Here is a 12,152-nt window from a genome sequence, read left to right as displayed (position 1 = left end):
CCCCTCCCTCCCTCCCTCCTTCCCTCCCTCCCTCCCTCCCTCCCTCCCTTCCTTCCTTCCTCTTTCTTTTTAGCAGAGTTCCTCATCTGGGCCTGTGTTCCCAATGCTGTACCTTGCTCTCTGCTCCCGTCTGTGCAGAGTTGTTATGGGGCAGGGAAAGGATGGGTACATTGTTCCAATGTCTTCTTGGGTGCTAGCATATCCTTACTCACCGTGCTCCCAGCACTGGGATCCTCAGTGGGCTAAGCAAGCATGCTTGGGAGCTCTAACTGTGCATAGACAGAGGCTTTGGGTCAGGTGACAAAGATGCTAATGTTTCATTTTTAGTGTCAATGTACCCTTTAAAATTAAACTGTCCCTATGCTGGTCTGAGATCATCTTTTGCTGCAAGCCCAGGATCTAGACTCAGACTGTGTGGCCTGAATCTCTATTTCATAGCTTCATGGTTGCTATATACTGTATGCTCTAAATTCTGCCTCAGTTGTCTCATCTATAAAATGGGAATGATGTAAATTCTATCTCGCTGGGTAACTGTGAGTTAGTCCCCATACTGGATGTTATGTTTGGTTAAGTGACAGCCTGCGATGGTCTCTCTCTTCCTTCTTGGCCCGCATGGAACCTCCCTGTAGTGTGGGACATAGAGATGGAAAGGAAAAGGAAAAGGAAGATGAGAAAAAAGAGGAAGGAGAGAGAGACTGAGTGAGCCAGGAGAGTGGCAACTAGGGGCGCCATCCAGATAGTGAAGTCTGTCTGGGCTAGGTGGGGCTATAAAGTGTGAGCAGGCAGCATATGTGCCTTCTGTCTGTGTGTAAGCACAGACAGCGTTTAGCTAGACGACCAAACTGTCGTGTGTAATTCACTGAAGCTCTCTGTGTTCCTTTTGCTTTGTTAACTTTCAAACTAACGAAAGTTCTAACTCCTCCCTGACTAGAAGAAGAGATCCCATGGGGGAGGGATCAAATTCAGGGCTAGCTGGTGTGCTTGTGTTTTAGAACATTACCAAGAGACTCGTGTTCAGAGCCTGCCTAGGCTTTCAAGACCTTATCTGAGGGTCAGCTGACAAGAACTAATTATGATAGCTACTTACGCACGTTGGTGAATGCAAGGCAAAGACTGCTGTCTTAGGGAGGTCCACAAAGGGTCTTCATTTTATACAGGATACTTCCCACCGAGCCAAATCCTCATCTGCTGGCTGGGGCACCACATGAGATAGATCTAGTGAGAAACCTGGTGTGTGTGTCTGTGTGTGCGCGTGTGTGTGTTTCTTTTCCCTTTCTGGAAAGAGTGTTTCGTGTCTGCACACCACAGTGGTGTGATTCAGATCCCAGTATTTACAGAAGCGCGCCAGTAGCTGTAGCAGCATACTAATGTGGCCGACAGTCTGAAGAGGACACAGGAGGGGCCATTACCCCAGGAGATGGTTCAAGTGCCCAGAGTTCCAAGGGGGCGGGACTCAGATAGAGGAGCCCAGGGTCTGCTTACCTGTAAAGGAAGTCTGTGAGGGTATTTGTGTTTTCTAATTTCTCTTCTCCCTAATTTACACGAACTACAGAGGAATGAATGGAAATAAATCTGCCACTTGTTACTGGACCAAGTTCTCATCGGGGGGACCCCAATAAATAAGTAACAGCATAAATACACAAAAAAGGGGAGATCGTAATTTCTTCCCGGGATCTAGAGAGAAGGCAGGTAGGCGATGGTTCACTGAAATTAAAATCCCAGTTCGTGTTTAGAGATGTTAGAGGAGGTCCCAGCCTTGCAGAACCCGATTGTCTTCTAAAACCCCACGCCCATTGGCTGTAGATCTTCCCTTTAAAGAACAGGGGACAAAGTTATAGGCTTGAGTTTATACAGGGCAGGAAGTCAGTGACCAACAGATTAAAGGACGTGGGACTTCAGGGTAAAGAGCTGAATGGAAGCTACTTTTTTTTTCTCTCTCTCACAGAAACTGCCTGTAACACATGCAGCTACAGAGAGCCAACAATAACACAATTTGCATCTACCTTCTACCTGCCATTTCCTCCCTGTTAGCTGGCTTGACAATGAACCTTCCTAGGAATCAGAAGGAACTTTATCATGAACTTTTTGCTTCAATCAAACTTTTCGAGGAGGACTTTGGTTTCTAGGCATGGCACAGCACAGGTGCACCTGCACTGTGGGGTGCCTCTGCCCCCCTCCCCACCACCTAAGTTTTTTTAACTTAGGCACGGAAAGATGGGATCTTCCTCTGTCAACAACTCTTGGTACCTGCTGGCTTAGCCTTCTCCCTCTGACCCAAGGCCCATCCTTTTTCTCCTCAAATCCTATTTAATTTTTGCATTTCCTGATTTTTATCTTGGGAAAACAAAAGCCAGCTGCAGTCACTAAGGAAACAGCGGAGGGTGCTGGCAGGTAGCAGCCTTGCAGGTTTGCAGCCCACACCCTGAGAACGAAGGCAGAAAGCAACATGTCAGATTGCAAGGGTTTGTACACTCCTCAGAGCCTGTCTTCTGTACGTACACACACACACACACACACACACACCACAAAAGTATGTATGCACACACTTGTACATACATGCACATGTACACACATGCACACATGCATGCATGTATACACATACACACAAACACACACACACACAACAGTATGTACAAACACACACACACACACGTACACACACACACACACACCAGTATGTATGCACACAGTCAGTCCCCTTTCTCGCCTCTTGCCAGGCGTCTTCCTCGATTTCTACAGCTGTGTTTCCTATCAGCAGAAGCAGCATCTTGCTTGCCGTCCACACTCCTTCCCTCTGCATTCTTAACCTTCTATCTTATGCATGGATCACTGGTTAGCTTAGAAATGCGCGGACACAAAGGAGGAGCTGACATGTGAGGTTTGACGGCCATAATGGCTGTTTATAAGCCTAATCCATCACGTTTAGTGGACACCTCCATTTTTGTCCCTCTGAAAAGGTATAAATAATAAAATGGGATAGCTCCGGCTCGGAGGTGCCTTGGTAAATATTTTAACTATTTACAAGCTCACACCACCAACAATAGAAGCATCTGTAGACTGCAGAGCCCCCCTCACCCCCTGCCCCCACCCCTCCCTATCTTTCTGGGAGACCCAGACGGTCCCTATCATTCAGCCAACAATAACATTGCTCCGTGGTGGAGTTTTCGGTACTTGGGTTACATTTCTTTTTTCCATATCACGTTATGATATTCTGAACTTGTCCCCTACTCATTCCCCACAGCCCCCAGCAACCCTTCCAAAGGAAATATCCCTAAATAGCTTTTCCGAAAGCAAGAGAAGAAGCCTGGGAGCAAGCTGGCAAAGGCTGGTTTCATAGAGCAATTCAGACACAAGTCTGAACAGTTATAAACTGCCCTCCTCAAAGTCCAAATATTGACAGGGCCCACTCATTCTGTGGCCCAGCTCACGGTTAGCATTGGGTAAACATGCCGCTAAGTTACCAGTATGCTGTGCCAACTCCTATAGGCGTGAATCTGCCCCTGGGTTGAGGCACAGAGTGGATGGGGTTGGGGGGAACGTAGGGGGGAGGGTCTGTCATTTCTTTGGAAGTTAAAGGTACTTTTCTTTGAGGACACCATGTCTCAAGGCCAGAGATGGAGGCACAAGGCAAGTTTTTAACCCTTCCACTATTTCTTGTTCTGGGCATGAACAACCAAGGAAAATCTGTTTTAAACTGAGAATTTCAGATGTATCGGAGCTCCCAATGCTAACTCTATAGTTATACAAAGGGCACTATACTGGTTCACACTTGTTTTAATCTGTAATGTGAGCAGGAAGAGATTGCAGGAATTACTGGATGGGGTAGATTTGAGGCAGGAGCTTCTAATGACTCTAAAGAATACTGACAAACCTATTTTAAAGGTGTCAAGTCTTTTGAATCTAGCAATGGAGTTTGAAGTTTCCTCCAAGGGCTGAAAAGAAAAAAAGACAAAAATACAAACAAAACAAAACCCCCAAACCAACTGTGCGCCCACTCTCCAGAGCCTGAAACGGCCATTGCTCTTCCAGAACCCCCTCTTTAATTATGGAGCTCCCTGCTTTCCAAATTTGGTCAATAAAATTAACAGCCACCCTTTGAGTGGACTGTCACACCTCCAAATGAGCTCAAGCTGGCGGGAGTGATTGTCCTGTGGAATGTGAGGCTTACATTTCACGGCTCCTCTCTGAGGGATGAATGAAGAGCTTGTAAACAAACCCCTCTCTCCCCTTGTTCTGGGGCCCCCCAACACGGGGGTGTGTGCGGCAAAGAAAAATATTTATCCTGTTTGTGTGGTGCTGGGTTCCTGAATGGCCCACCAATAAAATCAAACCATAAAGAGCATTTCACAGCTGAGCTTGCAATTTAATAAACAGATGCAAACAGGAGGCTTTGGGGTTCAACAATTAAAAAAAAATAAAGCAGGGCTAAAGTTCTGTAAAGTCCAGGAACAGGGCCCCGGCAGCTGTAGCAAGGGAGGGTGAGGGGCAGGAAGAGCATCTCCAGGCACAGTGCAGAGGTCAAGGAAGCCTCAAGTGGCCAGTGGGATAAGTCCGACAACCCCATTCCTAGGAAGAGAGGGGGACCCTTGAAAGCCAAGGCATACCACGAATGAGACGGGGAAACCCATGTAGCAGCTAACACTCTGTCAGTTGCTCTATTTTTCTGAGCCAAAAGCGAATGACTGGAGACAGTGAATAATCAAACAGCCACTCTTATTCGGTTGGCTTTGGAATATGCCTTTTAATTTAAATTTGAAAGTGTGTGTGTGTGTGTGTGTGTGTGTGTGTGTGTGTGTGTGTGTGCATGCTATGCTGAGCAGGCTCACTTTTCTATATTGCTTCTAACTTGACGCCAGACTTCCGTAGTCACTGCTCTATCCAAGTGTGTTCACCAATATGGGCACAGCTCCGAGTATCATTCCTCCTGAGGTACCTCAGGCTCTGTCCTCTCCCTGCCTCAGTTTGCTCTCCTGTGAAGTGGGTGAACAGTAGTGCCTAGCTGCTGGATGTAGGGCCAGGAGAACACTCCGTGTGGTTGTTGTCCATCCATGACAATGCTTGAGACAATGTCTGCTGACATCCAGGATTCCAGGTGTTGGTTCTTTTTAGGGGTAAGTGTGTGCTTTAAGGGCTCTTGTTTCTGTGATTCTGGGGGATTCCACTGTGGCAGGCAGGACTGACTTGGTGTGTGTGTGGGCATGGAGGCCTGAGGGTAACTTGAGAACTATTCTCAGGAAGACTGTGCCACTCTTTTGAGACAGGGTGTCCCACTGGCTTGGGGTTTAACAATTAGGCTAGACCTGCTGCCTTATTGAGCGAAGCCTCAGGGATCATCTTATCTCTGTGCCCACAGAAGTGGGATGGAAGGCGTGTACCATCACACCCGACTTTTCCACGCGCGATCTGGGACTGGAACTCCTTGCGCTTGCAAAGTGAGTCCTTTACCAACTGAGCTGCTCCCTCAGCCTTTGCTATATGCTTTATTTGCTTGCTTTGTTTAGTTTTTATTTTATTTTATTTTATTTTATTTTATTTTATTTTATTTTATTTTATTTTATTTTATTTTATGTTTTACATTTGGAATTTTTAGTTCCTAAAAATGTATCCTTTGGTTTACCTGGCATTTCTCTCTCTGTGCCATTTGCATTCTTTATTTTCATATGGGTGAAGTTATCTTAAGGCTTCCAGGAATTGAGAGTGATATCTATTTTAGATGGCCAGGAGTCTAGAGAGCTCACCCGGGTGGCCTTCAGGATTCATTCACCGATTCACCGACATTGTTCAGCCGGGAGAGTTTAAGGATGCTTGAAGCCAAGATGAAAAACAACAGCATGCACCCTGACCCATGCCGAAACCAAACCAAACCAAAAAACAAACACAAAATCCAAAACAAGAATCTGCTAGAATTCTATGAATAGGTGGTGATGCTGGGCCTGGGCTCCTGCAGCACCAGTGAAAATGTACCCAGGGAGCAATCATCTGTTCTAAGGGGCCCATAGCCTCCTATGCTCTGCCCTCCCCGATTTGGGGACAAGTGTTGGCTGCCATTTGTAGTAGCACTCATGACATTCCTTTCTGATGGCGGAAAAACATTTTATTAAGAAAAGGAAGCTGAAAGGAAGTTTTCATTTATTTTTCTAGTCACCGGAGGTTCTAATGAAAGTCTTCATTCAGTGCAGAGCACAACCTTATGCCTCCTCTGACATGTATTTAAGGCATGTCAGGCACCACGCCTCCTAGTTCACTTATGGTTCATTCATTCCCACAGCCACTCTTCGAGTCAGACAATGCCTACCGTCCCCACTTTACAGACGTGATCAGAGAGGCTTGAGGTCATACGGCTGGGATTGTCACCCCAACATTTTGGCCTCAGGCCTCAGAAGTCTACTATGCAAACTATATCTGCAGCAGATCACCAGGTGGGAACTGTCTGTCTTTTGTTCCTTTTCTCAGTCGACCTAATCACAGTGTCTGAAGCTTATGACAGATGGCAGAATCGGTGACAGAGGACACTGTCATGACCTGCTTCTGATCTCATCTCTCTTTTCAGAGGTGCATTGTCCTGGCCTTGGGGAGATGAGAACAGCTAAAACAATCAGAGCCCTTCCCAGGAACCAAGTCTGGGACCAAGAAAGATCAGCAGTGTCATCAGTAGGGAGAGCCAGGAGATGTAAAAGCTGCACTCTCTGGGCTGTGAATGAGGCTGAGATAGTGGAGAATCAAAGGATGGACCATGGGGTTTTACCTAGTATTCAAGTCTCTGATGACAGTTGTCATTGATCCTTCAGTTGGGTACCTCCATGGCATCTCCCCACTTTGCACAATTGACCTTCGTAGAATTCATGAGCCTATCTATATCACCTTTGTGACCAGATTGGTGTGAATCAGTGAATTCCATGTTTGTTACTTCCAATAGAAACAGCCCAGATAGATGTAGGCAGGGTATAGGGTGGTCCCAGATACAAAGAAACACACTGCGTATTTATTTGTTCAGTGGCCCAGTGCACGATGCTGAGAGTGAACAGATGAACAGAACTATTGTCAACAAGCTCACAGATACTCTTGTTTACTCATTCTGCCAACATCTAGCCCCATGACTGACATAAGTCTGGGGCACCTAGACTGTGGCATGTGGAGCCAGGAGCAAGGGAACGTGCTTGAGGAAACAAAAGGTTTGCTGAGGTGAGAGAGTTGTAGCTGGCTGAGGCAAGGTTTCCCAAGCTGTGAGGTCTGAGCTGAGCTTTAGAGAAAAAGTGTTAGTCGGTGGGGAAGGGAGGGATGTAGGATGGGAGTCTGGTCAGAGGGAAAGGATTTCATGATGGCTGGAGCCAGAAAGAGCCTGGTGTATTTGGAAGGTGAAGTTGACTCTGGCTAGATCACAGTGTTAGAGAAGGTTGGAGAAGAAGCTTGCAGGGTAGGCTGGGCTGGAAATGCAAAATGGGAGGGTGAAATACTTAGTTTACACATCCAAAGTTTGAAAACTGCAGGTAGGAAGGTATCCATCCCCTTGAGGATGCCTTACATTACTTCGAGACTTCTTGATTTATTTTAGTTTCGGTGGTAGAGATAACGGTCACGATCATGGTTTCTCTTTCTCATCCCTGAGGCCAAGCAGAGCTCTTCTTGACTTCCACCCTTCCTCTTCCTTCTGAAGCATTCCCGGAGAGATTTCCATTATTTTCCAGCCAGTTTATGCAAGGGAAGGACCACTGAATAGCTGTCTTTTCTATTCTCTAAGCCACTCAATATCTGTACCGTAGTAGAAATTCTTTAAGAGAGTGTGAGGAGCCCGACTGTGGCAGGCATATGCCAGACCTCAAAGTACTGAGGGGCCAAATCCTTTCCCTGAAGACCCCACAGCCATGTTGAGGAGCTAACACCAAATTTATTTAATTTGAAAGTGCCACTTGCTTCTCTAGAAGGTCTTAATAGGTTTTCACAGCAGGAAGCTCTTTGGCTGTATTCTTACACTCTGACTTTGTCTTTTCAATAGGTGTACTTTAAGCAGTGGCTAAAAAAACCGGTAGGTGTGTTCCAGACTTTGAATTTAATACTTATTAGCTTTTCAGGTGTCTGCTAAGTTTTGCTACAGTAACAAAGGACTAGATTTCAGCTATTCAATAAAAGTTCATTTCTCACCAATGTCCAGGGGTAGGAAGCTCTCTGGTTGTCACACCCATACACCAGGATTTGTGATAGAAAACTAGCCTGTCACATATTTAACTTTTATTTGCATTGGTGTGCATGTGTCAGATCCCCTGACACTGGATTCACAGGCAGTTGTGAGCTGCCATGTGGGTGCTGGGAATTGAACCCAGGTCCTCTGGAAGAGCAGCCAGTGCTCTTAACTGCTCTTAACTCTCTACATTGCTTTAACAGACCCATGTTTACTCTTCACACCTGGCTTGGTTACCTGGCTTTTTTCATCAGTGGGATCATGGGAAAGGGGATATGCAGAGATCTGAAAACTGTGCAGTCAGTTATGTGCATTTGACTTTCCGAGACTCTACGGTAGACATATATCCACGCCAGCTCCCCAGGCCTTCCTACAAGCTTGTGAGCTGAATAAGTGTATATGCTCTGTGTCCCCAGAGATTCTGTGATTGTGAGTTATGCAGTAACAACCAACAGCTTGAGTGATATGTGTCAAAAGCCACATAAAAGGGCCGGAGAGACGGTCCAGTGGTTAGAAACACTTGCTACTCACCTAGAGGAGCTGGGTTCAGTTCCCAGCACCCATGTTAGGAGGGTCACAGCCACCTATTCCCCTCATTCCAGCAGATTGGACACTCTTTTTTTGGCCTTTTTTTGAGCATCTGAATGCGTACATAATTTGTTCCCTCTCTCTCCATAGATACACACACATGTCAAGAGTGGGAAAAGCTCACCAAAATCAGCTTTTCTCTTTTGCTCCAATATAACTGAGAAACTATCCATGGTTCCAGAATATTCTCTTGGGGAGGAAAAAAAGAAAGCCAAGGAACTTAATGTCAGAGAAAATGAAAAAAGAAAGCCAAGGAACTTAATGTCAGAGATGATACTTCTAGCAGTGCCCAGTGACTATGTTTCCTAAGCAGACTTGTGACCTGGGCTTTGTGACGGGCGGGAGAGGGCTCACGCTGATGAGCTGAAGCTCCTCCCTCCACCAGTCTCCTCTGCTCTGTACTGTTTGGAAAATGGTGATGCCTAGAGGGCACTCATATGCAGACTATGCATGTTTTGGTTCCTGTCTAGACCACTCAACCGAAAACTGAAATAGCTGAGCTGACCAAGGAATAGGGAGCTAAAGCTGGGCAAGACTGGGAGGGGAAGGGGCCAGGATGCTTAAAAATAGTGAGAAGCACGTTGCCCAAGGACTCAGAGATAAACATTGCAGTTTCAATGTCTAGTCCCACCACTATGGTCATGGGACTTGGGGAAGTTGGTTGTTTCTGGGTCAAAGGTGTTTATGGGGGAAGGACTAGCAGAGCGAGAGGGAGTTGGTTGTTGGGGGTTTGGGGGTAGGAAAAGGTATTCACTTTCCTGAAAAAGTAAGAAGCGAATAGGGAGACTGAAGAAGTCACAGTTGCATACATTCTATCAGCCAATACTCCCAGTTGCAAATAGCAGAACTCTCAGCTGTATCAGGAAGATGCTGTGGCCATTCGATATCCAGTGAAGGTCAAGATGGACGATGGTGTTTGTAACTCCTTTCATCATAGCTCCTGGGACTTATCCCCATCCTGCTTCCCACCAGCCCTTCTTAACACTCAGGCTCACTGCCCTTGTGGGAGAAAGAGTGTGGATGATAGCATGGTGGGCTTGCAAGCTCACTTCCAGGAGCAAAGTTCACCTCATTAGAAGCAGGCTATTTGGGAAGTGACAGTTTTGCATCTGGGAAACCCTTATTTGATGGCTTCCTATAATCTTAGTAGCTAATACTTTGTTGATTACTTGCTGTGTACCATGCGTGGCTCTGAGCACTTGAAATGTATCAGCTCATTTAATCCTCAAGACAAACCAACGGATTGCATAGTTATAGCTCTCATTTACAACTAAGCAGTGAGGCATAGGTAGCTCCTTTGCCTAAGAGAGAGCAGAGATTTGAAACCTGGTAGTCCAGCTCCAAATCCTATGCTCATACCCACTACATTGGTAAGGGCTCTGTGAGGTCAGATGGTGTGCTGGTCACCCAGAACGCACCTATACTTTGTACATTTTCTCCAACTGACTGCAAAGGAAGATGTCATGTGTCATCAGCACCAACCTCTACGTGTGGGCACCGAGGCTCACTGGTCAACAACAGTGGTCAAGTCACAAAGCCAGTGGCAACAGAGTAGACTTCAGTTTTGAGCACAGACCTGGGAAACAGAGGTCAGCATCTAGCAGAGAATGTGCTGGAGAATAGACATTAGTGAAAGAGATGGAATATTGTTGGGCCTTTAAAACATCAAAACAAGAATAGTATCTTTGAAGCAGTGTTTCATAGAAAAAGCAAAATTAAGTACACAGTTACACATGCACATACCTCCAACCCTCCAACTCGTTTAAGTCAGATATAACAGGATACATCGGACAGAAAAATGTGTGATAGATACTTAGTCCATTCCAAGTTCCCAACAGTAGAAAAAAATTCAACCTCCAACCCACCACCAGAAAAGGATAAATTCAACAAGGAAAGAAACTAAACTTTCCAAAAGTCAGAACGCCAAGGACAGTAAGATGGGTGGTAAGTTTTGAACATACAACTCTTTGTCTCTAACTCAGTAAAATCTCCAGCCGAAGGCAGCCCTGTGCCTGAGATGTTCATGACAGGAGACCTTTCTCTGGGGAAGGTTCCTTCTGCCTCCAATGTCATGTTTCAAAACAGTGTGTCCCATCCTGCTTCTCAACAGATAACATGATTCCCAGGCTGTGGAGGGACCTGTGGTCTTTGGTCAGCTCTGCCTTCCTCCAAATGGCAGGCGGCTACAATGGAAAGCAGGGCCTGAGATACTTGGTTCTATGAGAAGGGTCAGAGGTCTGGGGCTATTTCAGTCTCTACTCAAGAGTTAGTCTTCCTATTGAGTAGACAATGTTTTGTGAGTCAGGCCCATGATAAAGAGAAGCTAGAACCATAAAGGTGGCCCCAGGAAGCAGACAGAGTCTTGAGCTTCAAGGGATTGGTGTCTTCTGGTGGTTGTCCAGATTGTCATTGTCAATGAAGAGGATTTGGCTAGAGGCTGTTGCACAGGAAAGTGATTCCTTACAGGCTCTCCTGCTCTGCTGTGGCAGGAGGTGACTCTGAGGAGTCAGATGATGGCCAGAGCATAGTAAAATGACGTCATGGTAGAAGCATTCAGGCCTGAGAGAGGCAACAGGGAGCCCTGGGAGGCTCTTGGGAGAGAGACCAACTGATTTGCTTGACTGTGCACCTCAGCTAAGGTGTCTGGCTGGTGTCAGGGAGGAATGTGCTTGGAATCAGGGTAGTGGCTCTCCACTGTCCCTATAATGTTGGGAGAAAGGAAGGGGTGAGAACTGTAGACAAGGAGAAAGGGGTATTAAAGGAGCACCCCTGGGGGTAGCACTCAGGAGGCCCCAGAGACCATGTTTTGTTTTACAGATGGAGATTTGGGGAAGCCTTTCAGGGTTTAATCACTGGAAGCTTTGCCTGGATACACTGTGTATCCCATGAGAGAAGTGAAGAGGCAGGGGTGAAGGGCAGAGGAGAGAAGGGATGGAGGGGTGCAGTGACTGGGTGACAGTGGAAGAGATGGGGTGTGGGGACTGGCATAAAGGAGTCAGTTAGGACTCCTGGGAGCAAATCTCCAACTTAGGCAGCCAGCTAGAGCTGACTTGTCTGGAGGGGACAGAAAAGACAGAGCACCACCTTTACAGCTTCTTCCTCCTGAGTCATCCCGGGACATCCTTAGCTTTGCCAATAGGCCTGTTTTTAAGTGACTGAAGCATGGAAGGGACCAGCCTGTGTAGCAGGGTCAAGACCTTTCAGACTGATTTTATTGATATGGCAGGCCCACTCCTTCCTTGGTGTTGCTAGCTTCTTGCTCTCTGATGTCAAGCCAGTGACCTTTGCCTTATGTTCTTATCTTCTCGCTCATGCTGGCTTGACATTCCCCAGGCCCAGAGGTGTGTGTGTGTGTGTGTGTGTGTGTGTGTGTGTGTGTGTGTGTGTG

The sequence above is a fragment of the Grammomys surdaster genome, unplaced genomic scaffold, assembly GCF_004785775.1.
Source record: "Grammomys surdaster isolate TR1022 unplaced genomic scaffold, NIH_TR_1.0 126063, whole genome shotgun sequence".
Classification (NCBI taxonomy): Eukaryota; Metazoa; Chordata; class Mammalia; order Rodentia; family Muridae; genus Grammomys; species Grammomys surdaster.
This window is presented reverse-complemented; position numbering follows the sequence as displayed.